Source organism: Mycteria americana, chromosome 1, assembly GCF_035582795.1.
Source record: "Mycteria americana isolate JAX WOST 10 ecotype Jacksonville Zoo and Gardens chromosome 1, USCA_MyAme_1.0, whole genome shotgun sequence".
Classification (NCBI taxonomy): Eukaryota; Metazoa; Chordata; class Aves; order Ciconiiformes; family Ciconiidae; genus Mycteria; species Mycteria americana.
In genome coordinates this window covers 61,636,025-61,653,204 of record NC_134365.1, presented here as the reverse complement: position 1 = coordinate 61,653,204, position 17,180 = coordinate 61,636,025, and positions in this window count along the sequence as shown.

The following is a 17,180-nucleotide window of genomic DNA, read 5'->3' as shown; positions in this document are numbered from 1 at the left end:
AAACATCAACATGTGGGGCATCCTGTGAACAAGCTGCACAGGAAAGTCATGTTCCTTAATACTTCATGAGCGGTGGGTGAGAATCATCTATAAACCAATGCTAGAAGCAGACCCTTTGTAAAACTCTTCTTTTTAGGACATACGCACCAGGTGATTACATTTCACCTGAAGAACAAGACAGTAAATACCCTAAGTTAACAAAAGTCACAGTCAGTGTCACAAGTTTTGAGGTAATGTTTCATCTTGGTATTTGTTCTGCATCAGGGCCAAGTTCTGTTTCAAATCTCATTGCACTTCTTAAAACGTTCCTAGGACATCATGTGTTGGTATAATCCTATAATTGTTTAGACTACTCCTTAATACATCAAAATGGATAATACTCCACAATTTAAACAAAAATTCTTTATGTGTGAGAAAAAAGAATGAGCACCAGCAGAAGAATAAACCTGCCATGTATTGTGTGAATTATTTTCCATCCCAAGGTTTAAAGCAAGTCATTGGTTAAGTCTTCAGTAGGTCTGTGCTGTGCGTAAGTGAGTAATAAGCAGCATTTAATATTGCAGGATGAAGCTACTGTGATGCCAGTTTTTAAAGGTTCTGCCCAGTTGAAAAATTCTTCATTTTCAGCTGCAGTTTCAAGGGCTTTCAAAAAGTCAGGCTTAGGTTTTCATAGTCAGATGCAAAATAATGATCACTTATTCAAACCCTTGTATACTTGATTGACTTGAGATGATGGGAGACATCAGTGGCAGAACTTGGAGCTGAACCCAGGTGAGCAGATTTCATAGTCTATGTGCCACCTTATGATGCAATACCCCTCTGACCTTCTTCTTCCTTCATCTTCTTTCTTATTGAGGTTTTAGAGTTGTATTGTAGCCTTGCTGACCAATTGGTCAGCAACACTTTTATTTAAAAGCACATGCTGTCATTGACCACTCTTTAATCAGTGAATCAGACTGATGAAACTTCATCTTCCCTCTTCCAACTAGTATAATCAAGTAAAGAATCAGGCACACAATTTCCACTTCTCCTTAACTTCTTCCACATACTCTGCCTTGAACATAGAGCTCTTCTGGAAGCTTACCAGGTTTCAGGCACATGTCTGAGGTTGTGCTCACTTTGTTGGTTTTGGTGTTATAATGACACTTTCACCTGGAATTTATTTCCCATTTCAGTAGTAAAAGGATGCTTAAAAAACCCATGGAGGAGAGATACTATTTATTTAACTCTCTACAGATGTCATATTAGTCATAATAGGTAAAGAATGTATCTCCTGGCTTTACTCTGAGCTGTAGCAAATGGCTTTGACCCACATCCTCATAAATTAGAATGTAAACAGAAACTTACCCAACTATGCCTTACAAATGTAATCAAAATCAGACCCCTGCGATGTAACAACTCTGTTTACCCTCTGTGATATCCTTTTGTGCCTTTCAATTATAGCGATGGACATAATGATCAAATTACATAGACATTTTCAGTGAGGGCTTGGTTTATCCAGTTATTCATAAATAAGAGCATTTGCTTTTCACACTTGGGTACAATTTTATTCATGTCTGAATTGTATACTCTGCTAACACAGCAGAAATGGCCAAACAATTTCCCTTAGAAGTACTGTAGTGCCACATGACTGTTTTATCCCATCATGGAGGGCTTGACCCCACACCTTATAAACCTGAAGTTAAAAACCATGTTATTACCATATTACCATAGTAATATCTCAGAAAATGTTCACAGCTCATGTCTTGGAGGCTTCTTGCTTTCCTACATCAAAGAACAGAGATAAAGGACATGATTCTCTAGCAATAGGTCTTCTTTCTAGTTTCTGGGTTTTCTCTAAGTGGCTAGTGCATCCTCAGATGTCTTAGTCATGAAAGCTGGTGATGAAAGCAGATTGTCTGCCTATAGGAGGTGAACAAGACTCCTAAGGATAGGATAGAAGTTCTAGCTCAAGTGCCAAAGAAGCATGAGTAGCATGGATTTTGGGAGTAGATCATTTAACTTTTGCCTCCCTGACAAAGCCCATTAATGCATATGCATGAGGTCATTTGTCTAATAAATGTACAGGGCTGTGGGGTGGCACTCACGGGGATTTTCCTAGCACAGGGGAAATATTTAGTAATTTCTACTGACCCTAGTTTTGCCCCCTCGAGAAGTGAGCAGAAAGCTGTGGGAGCTCCTCAGCCCTGCCAGGTACTGCCTCTCACTGGGTGTGTGGCCTCACGCCCAACAGGCATGTTACACTGCTTGCTCTGCAGCATGGCATCTACCTTAGAGCACTGCCAAATGTGGTAATGACACGCAAAACCCGTCTGGCTTATCTCAGGTTCTAAGCCAAAGACATAGCTAAAGCTCTTCAAAAGCAAAGTTTGGCCAACCTAACCAGATTTTAAGTCAACAGGAGATTTCTTTGAGTGGAAGGAGGAACCCACTTGTCACTTCTACTTCACAGAAAGCTGGGCTTTATGGTAGGCAGAATTTCAATTAAAATGTTAGGTTTGTCCCCACCCCAAGCACAAAGGGCCTTATGGTGTAAAGGCCACATGGAAGCTAGTTTGTGTGACCACAGAGCACAACTTGGTGTTCCCCCATTCTTGAAGGGCTTTTACATGGTAGCACTTTTTCATCTCCAACTTATGTGTGGGGAGAGGAGATTGACTATAAAACAGTGCTCTGACTAGATGGTAAACATCTTGCAAGCCTGGCTTACAAATACTGCTCTGAGACCCTATAGGTGCATTGTCCTACAGGGTGCATTGTCCTACAGGTTACATTGTCCAAAGAATAAGTAGCATTGGAATAAGTAGGATTCAGAACCATCTGCTTTGCAGTGAGGATGAAGATAAAGCTAAAGCAGCAGAGTTTCCTCTCACATTTCTTTAGTGCCATGACACAACTTGCCAGGTACCTGCTGTCTACTCATTTCCTACCTGCCCCAACAGAGTGGAAACGACCTGCAGGTTTCCCTGCAGCTAGACAATATGTGATCCTTTGTTCCACACAGCCTGCTCCATTTCTGCAGCAGTCATTTCAGCCCAGCCTAGGTTATCAGTCCCTGTGTCTGCAAGGAAGAAGGTGGTCCCAAGAGAGTGGCAGGGCTTGACTCCCTGCTTCTATATACCCCATGCTTTGAGGTTCTGAGGTCTTCAGCAGAGGAGGATCAGCTCTGCTCTCAGTGAGCCTCTGCCCACCTACTCAGTAGAGTATGATGGTGAGCTAGACATTGCAGTGCAAGACCTTAGGAAGGACAGGCAAGTTGTTCTTCCCAATGTTTCCTTTTTAACTAGACAGTACTGAAAAACTACCATTTGCTTTATTTGCTGTACAGCTCAGTATTTCCTAACAGGGTGTGACTAAACCCAGTTAATACCTAATCTGTAAAGTGACAGGGCTTGTGTGCCGTGCTGTCAAAGGATCGGTTTACCAAATCAATTGTCATGTCAGTTTGGGAGAGAATTACTAATGCTTTCAATGACTAATTTCTCTTCCTGATTAGTGCCCAGTTACACTTAGAGCATAAAGTTTCCTCAGTAGCAATTTCACTACCTACAGTAATGCCCTTACTACTTAATTGACATGTATGCACTTATTTCACTGCAGGAGTTTGGTTCTGGTTTAAGTGGAAGACACCAAATATTAACTTGGATGAAAGCCCATTGAAGCCAGGGAGCAGACATCAGTCTTGAATTTGGCCTACAGTCTGTGGTATTAAGGAAAAAGGCCACAAGACGAATTGTTGATATATGTGCTTTCTAAATGGTATTTTCACCTCAAAGCATACTTGAATCTTAGAAGAATGCAACTATTTCAGCTTTCTTGGATGATGTGCCAATGGTACAGCCTGAGGCTAATATGGATCATATCCTTCTTTTAGTTATTCCAGCACAATTTTATTGACTCAATGTGTTCAATGTCTCTCCTATCACCCTCATTAAGAAGAAATATCACAGATTCTAGATGATAGTTTTCTGAACCAAATCCTTAGCAGAGGAAAGCTAGGATGAACTGCCTGAATACCCAAGCTTCATCTATGAGCTTCAGATCTTGCCACGTACCTACAATGTCTTGCTATCCATTTGGAGTTACATCACTGTAGCTTGAGAACAGCCAACGTAAGGAGAAAATTGACATACTCTTTGCTCAACCACATGCCACAAAACTCATTCTATCACGTCTTAGGTGATCAAAAATGGAGACGTCTAGGCAGACATTTACTGTCTACAGCAAAAAGAAGAAAAAATAAAATTATATTGCATAATAGCTACAGGGGTATGTATGCATACATTATACATAATATGTACACTATATAAACACACATGCAAAGTGATAAATTAATTACAGATGGAGTACAGTAAGCTCAGTCTCCGGAGAGTTAGACAGTAATATACAACAACAACAACACAATCTCCAAGCCATGAATCCACCACCCACATCCAACACAACTCAGGGCTTCTTAAATCATTATGCCAAATTGTAATGCAAACAGTGTACAGAAGGAGGAACAAAGAAAATAATTGACGTGTCTACCCTAAGGCTCTTCCAAAGATTAGAGAGAGAGGCCCCAGGGCTGGTATGTTATTTTATTTGTTCTTTATCCTTTTGCTGGTTGTTTGCATTAATTTTGGCACTGGATGATTTAGAGCACCCTTAGTTTTGATGGATGCAGGTGGTGGCGTGTGCATGGTTCCTTAGTAAATAATGTTACCAGTGTGGATTGCTTTAAGTGGCTCTGCTATCAAAGAGCTCTGTCTTAATTTAAAAATGCATTTAGGTGATTAAATAATGTCTTAGAGCTGGATTCATTTGTCTTCTCTGATTTTAGTGGTGTTCTAATTAAAGCTCCAAATACATAATTATATAAAGCAGAAGAGTGAGCAACTTACTTTCCCTCATTACAAATTAATGCATGGTGGAGAGCCAGGGAGGAAATAACTTCACACGCAGGAGCACTGGGGGAGAGTGTGGGTTTACAGATAGCAATTGGATACCACAGGACTTGAAACCACCAGCTGTGCGGTCTGGGAATACCTGCACCAAAGGGTTCAGGTCACAGAGGGGGGATGTCACCACCACTGTCACAACAGCTGTTGCCTATGGAAAAAGGACAGAGATGGGGTAGGTCTATAAGGGGGACTCTGTGGTTTAAAGAGAAACATGTATAGTGGCCAGGCTATTAGAAGAATATTGAGTGACTGTGGAGGAAAAGAGTAACAGCAGTTACCAGAGATGTGAGGGGCTTCAGAGGAAAGTTTGAAGGCACTGGCTGAGTGATAGTATGAGGAGAGTTGTACGTAAGTATTTGCAAGGGATTAATACCCAATGGAGAGTGGAAATACTTATTTAGGAACAACGGGATGAGCATGATAAAGTAGCCCTGTAAATGCAATACAGAGCAAGGCGGTATGTAGAGCTATGTTGTTCAGTGAAAACAGGCACCAGAAAAAAGAGCTACCCCAGGAAGATGGTGCGTGGCTCAAGTAGGAAAAATTTTTCCACACCCTAGTGAGCAAGAGAGGTTGCAACAGAGGGTGATGGTTCCAGCCTCCAAATTCCCCAATCTACTTATCACTTCTCATCAGAAAGACCACCCAGGAAAATCACTGCATGGGAAACCTCAGAGGCTCTCTTCATTCTCTCTTCCAGGTTTTTTCCCACATAAAGTGGGGGATCTTGTCCTGTAACAGAGATATTTACCTGAAATGCACTCATCTCTGAGTTGAATTGCAGCGGCCCAGTAGTAGAAAACTAAATGCAGGTGTTCAGGGGCAGGGGAAAGGGCAATGTGAAGGAGCATAGGAAATGCCTTCGAGTCTTACTTCCTACAGAACATGTAGGGTTTTAAGGTCTTTCCAGCTGGAGATAGCAGAGGAGACTGAGAAGACAACAGAGCAAGGGAGAGATGCCCATACATCCCAAATTGCATGAAATGACAGTGGGTTTTTTTGTCTTAATAGGTGAAGGATTAAGATGCTCTTCCCTTATTCTGCATATATCTTTCCAAGAAGATACGGGCATGTCAAACCGTGGTGTCATACTGTTTATCTACTCTCTGCAGAGAGAACAATTTAAAATATCAGTTCTGTAAAATAGGGATTATACAGATTAAATCCAGAAGGTTTATACTCTCAGCCTATTAATTCAAAGCCCTTGTAAATCTATGGGTGTTGATGGAGATACTTCTCACTCACACCCTATATAAATCATAGGAGAACTGGAACCAAAAATGTTAGCAGAAAAAACAAATATTTCTTGTTATCACTAGCTGATAAAGAGAGGAAACAAGAAGTATGGGACAATGGGGTGCAGTGCCTTCCGGGGACTGCTTTGTACTTTCCACAAGCATCAGCAACAGTGTCTTAAAGCATTGTGCAAACGCAGCCGTTGTGATGACACACACAGTCCTTAACGTGATCCAAAGGCGGGAGATTGACATGAACATTGTTGCTCACTCAATATGGTGATGAAAGCTCCCGCCTACAATAGTGATCCACTGATTTCTTAAGGAATTTTTTAAGGATGAGAAAAATGCAAAAGACATTTATAAATTATTCAAAATCTCGTGAAAGGCTTCTGAGTTTTGTTTCTCTTACATTTTTTTCTTTGAAAGATAGGGTTTGTATTTAAAGGTACTTCTTCGTGGGAAACTGCTGAATACCCCATCCTCCTTCTCATTCAGGTCCTTAAAATGAGTCATCTTCAGCTCTTAGCTTTTCTTCCTTCCTTGTTCCTGAGCCATTCAGAAATGCTGCTGCTTCTGCCTACTCTGTATTCTCTTATCCAGGGTGACTCTTCGTATCTAAGAGCCTTCCAACTATTAAAAATAGGCTTCCTTTTTTCCTCTCTCTCTTCATTCTAAGACCACCAGTTTGTGTCTTCCTTAATTTTAGCTACATTTGAAAGGACGCAATTTAACTTGGGAACAACCTGGGCTGAGCTGGGAGCCTGGCTCTGCTGAGCTCCATTTTATGCTGCCACTCAAGTTTTATCCTGGTAATGGGTGCATCATTCCCCTTTTTGCTTCCAGAAAGAGTGTTACCATCTCCAGACCTTGTCCTCTGGTTGAGCAGGCTTTCATGATGCAAGGCTGGGACATCTTGGTGGTGGTGGGATTTAGTTATGGTCAAATGCACGAGAAGTAATGGTGCTAACAGAAAGCCTGGCAATAAGAAATATCAGCCTGGCATCACTGCTCTGTCAAAACATGGATCTGTTGCTGCCAGGACCAGGGTCCCCGCATACCCAGAAGCTAGCCCTACTCCCACCCATTTCTCTCCAGCTTCTGCTCCTCTCTCCAGCCACTTAAACCCCAATGCAGTCAGCATGGCAACCCACTCATGTCCAGGAAGACCTAGCCCAGATCTCAGCCAATATTAACCCTTTTCAATTGGCCATGTTTTACTGGGTGGGGAGAGAGGAGGAGGGAGAGAGGATAAGGGTGCCAGGATGCCTCCCACCACCATAAATACCTTTCAGTGCAGCACAGTGCAGTTTTTACTTTATTTCAGTCTTTTTCATAAGGCACAAAAATATGAGATCACAGCTATTTTCTGTGAAAGGCTGGCCCGAGAGGTGGACTTTGCTGTTAGCAATATCAGCACTCAGCTTCCTCCTGCTTTTATCTTACTCACCAGTGAATTCATCTAGTAGGGAAGTCTGTAAGAAAAATAAATTCAGGTTCAATTCCTCTGCTGGTATAAACTGATATAATTCATAGCAGTTAACATCGATAAAGGTCAACCTTTTTTGCTAAAACTTTAATGCTTGCTCTCATTTTATTTTTTTTTCTTTTTCTTTTTTTCCCCCCCCCGAAGGCCACCCTTCAAAATGCAGTTGCTAAGATCATATTCTTTGCCCATCAGTCGCCCAGTATCAGCTCCTCCTACCCTCTTTGAATCACTCTTCAGACTCCCTCGGCTTCAGGACATGAAGGTCAGGCTTTTTGTATCCACTTGAATGCCCTCCACAGCCTGATCCTTCTGCCTATCTGCCCTTATAAAGCCTGCCCTGTCAGAGGGTGCCTGAGTTCCCACCCTTTATGAATAGGAGTAAGCAGGAGAGCCGAGTGCCCTCTACTCATTGGGAACCTCCAAATGAACAATGAACCAAGTCAAACTAACCAACCAAACCAAATTGCAAACCCAACAGATCGCCACACAAACTCTGCATGATTTCCGGAAGGGTTTGTTATGGTCCATGAACCTGAAACAATTTTTAGCATGAAATACCCTCAAAAAACAAACCTGTGGCAAAATTGGCCTAAGAGAGTTTGATGCAGTGGAGCACAATCTTGAGAACGTGTGGTGGAAATGGCAGTGAGCTATCCATTTTTAGCACATTTTCCCTTTTTCTCCCTGAAAGTCAAAGTAAAACTCAGAAGATATAAGCTCATGCAAACCAAAACCAGGAAACAAACTTTACTGGGGCCACAGAAACCACACCAGAAAGAGCTGCAGATGCCCCAGCACAAACTCCCCATGCTTCCCTCTGCCTCAGGAAGGACACTGGGCTGTGATCAGAGGGCAGAGCTGGGCAATCCCCCTGGAGCACCGGAGAGCAGAGGGCCAGGATATTCATAGGATGCCAGGGAAGCTCACCTTCGTAAAGCTTCATCTACCCCTGCTCTGTGGGCTTAAACCTGAAGCCCTGGTGTTGCCAGCTGTGTGTGCCGTGGCTCCTGGCTGGGCCACAGGCCTGACTTTCCTTTACCTGGAAATTAGGAGATAGAGATGGAGTATGAGAGGGAGAGAGGAACCTGGTCCAGGCCAGCTCTTAGGCTGACATGGGTCCTAGGCTAATATCCACACCACTGGACTTTCTTTCCTTCTAGATGAAGGACATACATAGATTTAGAGCAATGTAGGTTTTGTTAAAAGCTCTTCTGAATGAGTCAGATCAGATCTGTTTTCTTTTCTGTTCCGTTTGCTTCTTACAAAGGGTCTGGCCACGTTAATTGCCAGTGCTTCCCCCCCCCCAACCCCCCTGGGTTACTACATCATTTAACAGGCATGAAGAAAAATGTCATTTGGTTGCCCTTTAGACACTAGCCAGAAGTGACAATAAATTTAATGCAGAGTTTTGCTATAAAGCGAAAACTATTTCTGAAGAATGACAGTATGTGCAAAGCATAAAGCTCGAAGCTTAGCAGCTAAATTCTGAACCCATGCGATATTATGCTGCCTTGTGTCATTAACAAGCTGCCAAAATGACAGCAAACTGGATTATCTCCTTCATAATGTAGTCTGTTCAGCACAAAATAAATGACTGCTGACTTTTAACAATGTGCAGCACCATTACAGTGAAACTGTGTTGTGACCAGAGGCAATCCTACATGGAATTACCTTGGGAAATGAAGCTGCAATTAATATTTTCTAGCTACACATGTTACCCCAGGTTCTTCTTATCAAAATCATCTAATTAAACACTGCATTATTTCCAGTTTCATACCAGCCTAACTCCCTTGATGTTATTGGAGTAGTACCACTATCGACTTGGAGTATCACAGGAGGGAAGCAAGGCATATTCCTCAGCACAACCACATCACCATGGTTTCTCCCACTCAACGGGTGTCTCCAACACACTTTCTGGCCCCCATCTTCCAGGAGAAATTCAAAGCTTAATTCTGGTGCTCTCAGTCTGCAACCCCAGAAGCTTACACTGTCAACCAAACCAAGAGAATTATTTGTGCCAGAGGGGAATGATGACAGATCTTTAAACAGCCACTGTCTGTTGTTTTACAAAGCCTCTGTTTTACACTGAGTCATAAAGAAACTCTGTAGAGATCTGGTCTTCTAGCTGATCATGAAACTGAGCATGGAAATCCAGCTGAGGTTTTTCCAGGGCTTAGCAGAGCAGGACTCCTTCTCACACCTTCAAGCTGAAAGATTTAAGGAGCTCTTTGTTCACACCTAAGTATAGCATCCTGCACTTGTCTCTACTGAATTTCATCCTACTTTCTCCAGTCTGTTTTTCTAAGCTGATGAGATAATTTTAAATACCACTCCTCACCCTGATGCACTGCAGGTCTCCCAGCTTTGTGTCTTCCACAGATGAACCAAACACCACCTCTAGCCATCCTCAACATCACTACCGAAGACATTGAGCTGTGACACTGCGCCAGAGCAGCCTCAGCTGTCCCCTCTTCAGGACATCCCTCCAGCTGGGCAACGAGCCACAGATGACTGTGCCATCAAACTGCCCCTTCAAAGCCACTTTTCCCTGGGTAGTGTGAGGTGGCACCAGAAATGGTGCAGACCCTTGGCAGACCTGAAGGAGGGTCCCAGCTATGGGTGTTGGCTGGACCTTGGAGAGCGTCTCGGTGGACACCTGCTGGGCTCACCTGGGTCTGCGAAACAGTGCAGGGCAGAAGGATGGGCAGCATCGTACCTCAGACAGTAACTCTACCTTGTGTTGGGTCCATCTCTGTTCTCTGGGAAGCCCCAAAAAGGTTAAGAACCCATTCTTCTTCCCCATGGGAACAGGCACAGTAAACAGCTTCTCCAAAACCAACAACCAACTGCGGTTTGTTTTACCTTTCCAGGAGAATGAAGGCAGTGTTTTTGTACACGAGTTGGGTGCGTAACGCCAGGCAGGCCCAGGCAAGCGGGCTGCGTTGCATGTTCTCCTGCCTTCTTGGCCCTTCCATGGAGGCCAAGAGCACACGCACACCGGCTGCCTGTCACAGCGTCAGCTGGGCCACGGCTGCCTCCAGACTGGGGAGGCACAGGCTGCTGCCCGCTGAGCATGCACCCCCAGCAACCCGGCCCCTTTGGCAAGGCGGGTGTTTTGCTAATTTTCTGCGTGCAGGTACATATCTCCCCGTGGGCACTCGGATTGTTTGGCTGCATCCAAACCTGGCTGCACCTTGGAGGAGTCATGAGGGAGCGGCTGCCCACCTCACTGCCGGTTGCCTCATCAGTGCTGCTATGTATGACCCTGAACTAAGAATTCATCATGCAGCAGAGCTGATGCAATCTGAGAGGGGATACAGATGCCCAGGGTCAGCCAGAGGGGTTCTTCCTACACCTGTCCCTGTTTTAGGAGAAACACCTGACTACAGAAGAAAAGACTCCAGCTCCTAGCCCTTTATCTCTTTGATTGGAATCTGGAATAAAAACCCCAAAGAAACTGTTGGATGGGGCAGGTTAAGGTCTCTGATATGCTTATTTAAATTATAAATCCTGGAGGATTAGAAGTGGTGTGTGAATGGGACCTGGGGCAGTAGGGTTTTGTCTGTGATGGGGGTACTAATAAAACACAGAAGCCCAGATTTTCAAAAGCAGTTAGGTGTTTTGTTAAGAGTTAATAGTAGATCCCTGTGAGTAGCAGGATCTGCAGCATCTTTCTGGGTGGCAATGAAAATAGGGGTTTTTTTCAAAAGGACTCCGTGGTCTGCTTCTATTAAAGGTATTTCTGCTCTGCTAAAACTCCACCAAGATATCACCAGAAAATGTCACAATACAATGCACTGAATTTAGAGGTGAACATTCAGTGTTCATCTTCATTATTGATGTCTTGCTGCACCTCCTCATGCTTGGGATAGATCCTCCATGTTGCTGTACTCAGTGGGAAATTGCAGCTAAAATGGGGGTGATTTAGCTGAAAAATATGCTGTGGCTCCCCTGGTTTTCCATGGATACAATACTGTTCATATGTATGTGCCTGAGTTTTCAGCAGAGGAACGGTCCTGTTACAGACTGAGCTGCTGAGCCAGCACCTGAATTCATGGAAATTCCTTTCACCCTTTTCGGTTCTTTAGCAAAGCTTCATTCACACCAATGACTAAAAAGATATTTTTACTTTTGCACATCTGTCCTTGATCTATTGAGTATTTTTCTTCCAACAAGCAGTCACCAAAAGGGCATGTGTCTGTATGTGTGCGTGCAGGACAGTTTTGCCTAAATAGTTGCCATGCTGCCTTGATGTCATTAGCAGAAAAAAAGATTTATTGCTGCAGCTCAGAAGTCTGAAGAGCTTAATGACAGATGTAAAGCCCAGCAAGACTGCAATCTGGGATCCTGATTCAGTTCTGGGCTAATAAAAATGTTCTTCATGCATATTTCACGTCCAAGCAATTGTCCATCTCTTTTTTCCCCCCTTACCTCCCAGCAGTCACCAGAGAAATGTATGCTATCCACTGAAGTAGAACCTACATCTTTTTAATCTCAGGTGCTGGTTTGATGACAAACAGTTGGGATAATTCCTGGAGACTGCAATATACCTGAAAAGCTGAAAGGTTGATGTGCTGGAGTCTGAGCTATGGATTTGAGGTGTTCTAGCTAAAATGCCAAGTGACTCACATCTTCTGTAAACCAAGCAGCAAGGAGAGGTCTGGATCACATGCACACACACATGCACACAAACTGGTTGGTGATAGTAGCACAGCATTCCATGGTCAGCACAGGGCCAGGAATAGCTGCACCACTTTAAAATGACCATGACTGAAGGAGCTATGCTGGGAAAAGTATCCCCTAGAAGCTTGCTGTTGAGGGATTAAATGGATATTAATTCCCTCTTGGTACCAGGAGGCTGGAGGATTGCATAATGGGGCATACTGAAGAGTTTCTGAAGAGGAAGTGAGACAAAGTTTGTTATTTTCAGTGCAGCCAGGATCGTGTTTTCTGCCATTTGTTGGGGGCGGGGGGCGGGGGGGGGGAATGTGATTTACCCAGCGTAGTTGTGCTACAGGAATCACAGCCAGGATCTGGAGCAAACATCTCAGTTGCGACATCCTGGCAAGAAGCTTGTTCTAACAAGTAACTATTTTGAGAAGAGGAAGAAAAAAGAACAAAAGCTGGCAAGAAATGCTGCAAGGGCTGCACTTCATGCAGATGCTCCCTTCTGCTCCCCAGGCCTTGCAGACCTGGCTGTGCTCTCCGGGCTCCTGCTCCCTCTGCTCTGCCAAAACAACCTCCCTGTCCGTCTCTAAGGCACTCCTGAACACCCACAGTCTTTCTTGAGACTCCTTTGCCTCTCCACCCTCCTTAAGCCTTGGTTCCCTTCCAGCTACTGGCACTCCCGTGCTCTGTTCTGCGCAGCGCGGTTGCAGCTCTCCTTCTGCAGCTCTCCTTCCCCAGCTGAAGTTTTCCATGTACCGTTTATCTTCTAATGCCTCAGCGCCCAGGTGCACTGAGGGGTATTGCACCACATACCTCAGGCAACACCGCCTGCCTGTCACTGCCCACAAGATCTGAAATATTCGTGTAGAGCTTAACTTGCCAGTGCCCGGCATCTCGTTTGGTCATTTACATCTGGGCGAAGGAAACACGAGGTGGCTGTGATACGCGACCAAATGTAAGCAGCTGTAAATTGACAAGGGCCATTTGTCCCTGTTATTAATCCCCTGAGTCACAGTGCCTCCAGATATTTCCTATGTCACCGCTATTTTTATTTCTTCACAAATAAAGGCTGCAGACTTCAGTTTGCTCCTGCTCACATCAGGCTTGACTCAAGCCTCTGACAAGCAGAATTACACCAGACCTGCCCTGGCACGGGGCGGAAACTGCATCCTAGGTTTTGCACCATTTCTCAATTATTAGGAAATGTATGTTGGTGCTGAAGTACTAAACAGCATCAGGAACTAATCTGATGTTAATGGACTCTTTCAGACTGGCCATGAAAACAGACCATGTATTATCTTGAATATTTCAGAAAGATTGGATTTTAGGTTCAGGGCTGGGTTTGGGATTTTTTTTTTCTTTTTTTTTTTTTTTTCACTTACTCACTTAATGCTATCTAACATCAAAGGAAATACTTGCTGGCATTATCCTGAACAAAATCTCTGCAGCTGGGGCACAGCAGACGTCAGGCAGTGCAAAGTGCAGTAGCCTGTAAGTGTGAGAGCCATCCGGACCTCTGACATTAGCCTGAGGTTTGTTAAATCACCTACTTAGATGCATGGCAAAATGCTTCACACTGAAATAGCTCTCAGTTGCTTTCCACTGGCAATTGATGGTAAAATAATTAACGTTTGTGATATTTATATGAGAGAGTTTTAAAATATGAACAGGCAGGATTTGGGTAGCACTGGTGGGAGTGTACTAGCAAAAATTGACCTTTCTACCAAAATCTTGTAGTATGGTTTTAAATTTAAATTGAGTTCTTTACTAATTAGCATTTGCTTGGAGATCCCTAGACCGCAGAGTACAGACGTGAAGACAGAGAAATCAAGGTAATTGTTCCTTCATATAATGGGCTGCAGATTAAGCAAGCCGGGCACACACTGAATTGCAGTGACACCGAGCCCTTATCCAGCTCCAACAATACAGCACAGCTCTGACTAAGAAAGGTTTCTAAAACTCATGCATTGAGTACTTGGTGAGACAATGTTAAAGAGAGTGCCAGAACGGCCTCAGATATACCAGCGTCGCTGAGTCACAGGAAGGGATAGCAGAGCATTAGTGACTTGGTTTTATAGTCCTGTGGTTACATTCATCTGCTCAAGTGATATTCTTCCTTTCCTCAGACACAACAAGTGACCTCTTGCCAGCTACTGACCATAGGGAGAAAAACACGTCAAAGCGGGAACCCAAAAGGAAAAGAGAATATTTTCGCTCTGTGCTGCATATCCTTTGAGAAAAGAGGCTTTGGGAACTTGGCTGAAAAAAACACAACATACACTCCCAGGACTCAAAGGTATCAGATGGAAATCAACTAACTCTGTCTCTCATAGCTAAAAGGATTCTTCTTCCTCACCAAAAGGGTTTAACAGGCCTTTAGAGGTTTGCAGTCAATAGAAAACAATTTTATAGAACTGGCCATTTTCTGGCAAAATATTTTGTTCTGGTTAACCATTCTGTACATTCTCTGGAAATTTGGTGTGATACGGATACCATGTCTGGCTATAGCTCTAGTTTTCTCTCTGCCCTGTGTTGTGTTAAACACTGACACTGGCCATCACATCCAGGGCACCAGGCAGCATCCCCGGGCATTCACTCAGCCGTTCAGCCCAGAAATCACCCCACTCTCTCTTCCCTCTAGGAGCCCAGCAGCTGGATGACCCTGGTGGTTTTACCACTCTCCTTCCAGGGAACAGGGAGTTTTCTGCCCAGGAGGAGGGTTTGGGAAATTAAGCCTCGGGCAGATACACCATTACATTCGTCTTCTCAATATGCAGTGAAGTGAGAAATGCCCTTATGCACCGTATTTCAGTGTGGAGCCTTTCCTGAGAAGTTTCCTCATTTTCTCCTCTTTCCTTGTCCCTTCTCCAAACCCTCCATGCTGTGCTCCCTGGGTGGGAGCTGTTCTTCTGCTCCTCAGAGTTGTAGAGGCTGCTCCTGCCCAATGCCCATCCCAGCACGCCCCGAACAGTGGCCCAAAGGGCTGTCACGTGCTTGACTCTGCTCCCATCTGCACCCCACTCAGCCCCACGCAGCACTGTTGATGGCAGAGGGGTCACCCTCCAAACAGAGCAGCCTTCAGGGTCAGGTTTGGCATTGAGTCTCTTATGTGTGCTCAGAATCACAGGATCACAGAATCGTATAGGCTGGAAAAGACCTTTAAGCTCGACCTCAGTTTTTTTGATTCCTGAATTCTCCTATCAGGTCGGGGTTTCAAGGCATTTTACACTTGCACCAGTGTGACCTTCCGTATATCAAAGGCCTTTTCCTTCCAGAAAGATGTCCAGAGGTCAATTATGGGACATTCAGAGGTGAAAACTTCATAGTTTCCTGGGCAGTTTGCTTCAGTGGTTGATTGCTTTGACCGTTAAAATTGCTACCCTTAATTTTTTAGTTGATCTTGTCTGACATTAATTTCCAGGCACCCATTTTGTTGTGTCTTTAGTTGACTTTGTGCCTAGTGTTTTCTCCAGTCACCGCTTTGAACTTCCTGTTGACAGACTGAAGTCAAACGCCTTAAGCATCTGCCTGTCAGGCATGTTTTCCAGCCAGAGTGTCATTTTTTCCTGCAACCATTTTGAAATTTTCTAGCTCCTTTTGAAGACTGACACACTGCTGCCCAGTGCAGTAATGCAATGGCAAGAGGGAGACACAGACAGATGAAGCATCTTTGTCTTTGTGATAAAGCTGAAGCAACTAAGCCAGCCTGTAGTTGCTTTGTGACTTTTGCTTTAGGCCTTGGCCTCACCCAAAGCTTTCTCAAGGAAACCAGAATAGGGTAAGATGTTGACTTGGCTATTTATGTGAAAGCCCCTGATGTCCTGGTCACTAAGGATCCCGTATTTGGGCTCACACTTGGCCCTTCAGACAGGGCAGTTGTAGCATCCAAGGGAAGAATTTGGACCTGAGGGAGTAACTGTATACTCCTAGTGCAAGGAGTATACATAGTAATTATGTGCTCCTGAAGTGTACGATGCTTGGTAATTATACACAGTAGACCCAAAAATATCATTTAACACGTGTGCTGGTTTTTAAGGCAAAAATAATGGTGAATTTGCTTTGTGATTATATGGTCCTTACCACATACACTTTCTGCCAGTATTTGATACTTACTATGTCATTAAATGGTCAGCAATTGCTTTGGAGGCAAAGACTGTTTGGAAAATTGTGCCCTGCAAAATGGAGCATTATTTAAAAATCATTAACATTTTTCACCACAGCATTTTTCCTAAGGGAAAATATACAAGTCTTGCAATTTGACTTCAGTCTACATTCTTCTGGAGATGTGTTGTGTTTCTGTTGTTCTGAGAAAGCATAATGATGCTGCTCTCAAACTCCTTCTCTTGGCTTTGATCAATGTTTCTCTCCATCCATTTTCCTCTCTAACCCCTTCCCTCCCAAGCCAGAAAAAATAATTGAAAGCTGATTGTAATTTTAAGCCAACAATATCCCTGCTCCCCATGAAGCCAATGGACGTGGCAAAGTTCCCATTGACTTCAATAGTCCAAATTCTGTTTTAAGGATCCTTGCCATGCAGATGGAGAAACTCCACCAAAGTCAACACAGTTGCATGGAAAAAGCCTGGGTACAATAGCAGCAGAATCCATCCTAGTGGTACGAGGATGTCTTCCTATTTCTTCTGACCCAGGCAGGCCATGCATGTATACACACCAGAGTAGAGCTTGCAGTCCATGAGCTCTCTTTAGCTTTGCCAGCATGTTATGTTATTTTGTTTGATTGCTGGGCTGTGGCACAAAAACATGAATTGGCCTGACCTGGCATGACTGCAAATTAAAGAAAAGGTGGTCTGAAAGAAACAAAGAGGCAACTTTATTCAGCATATTC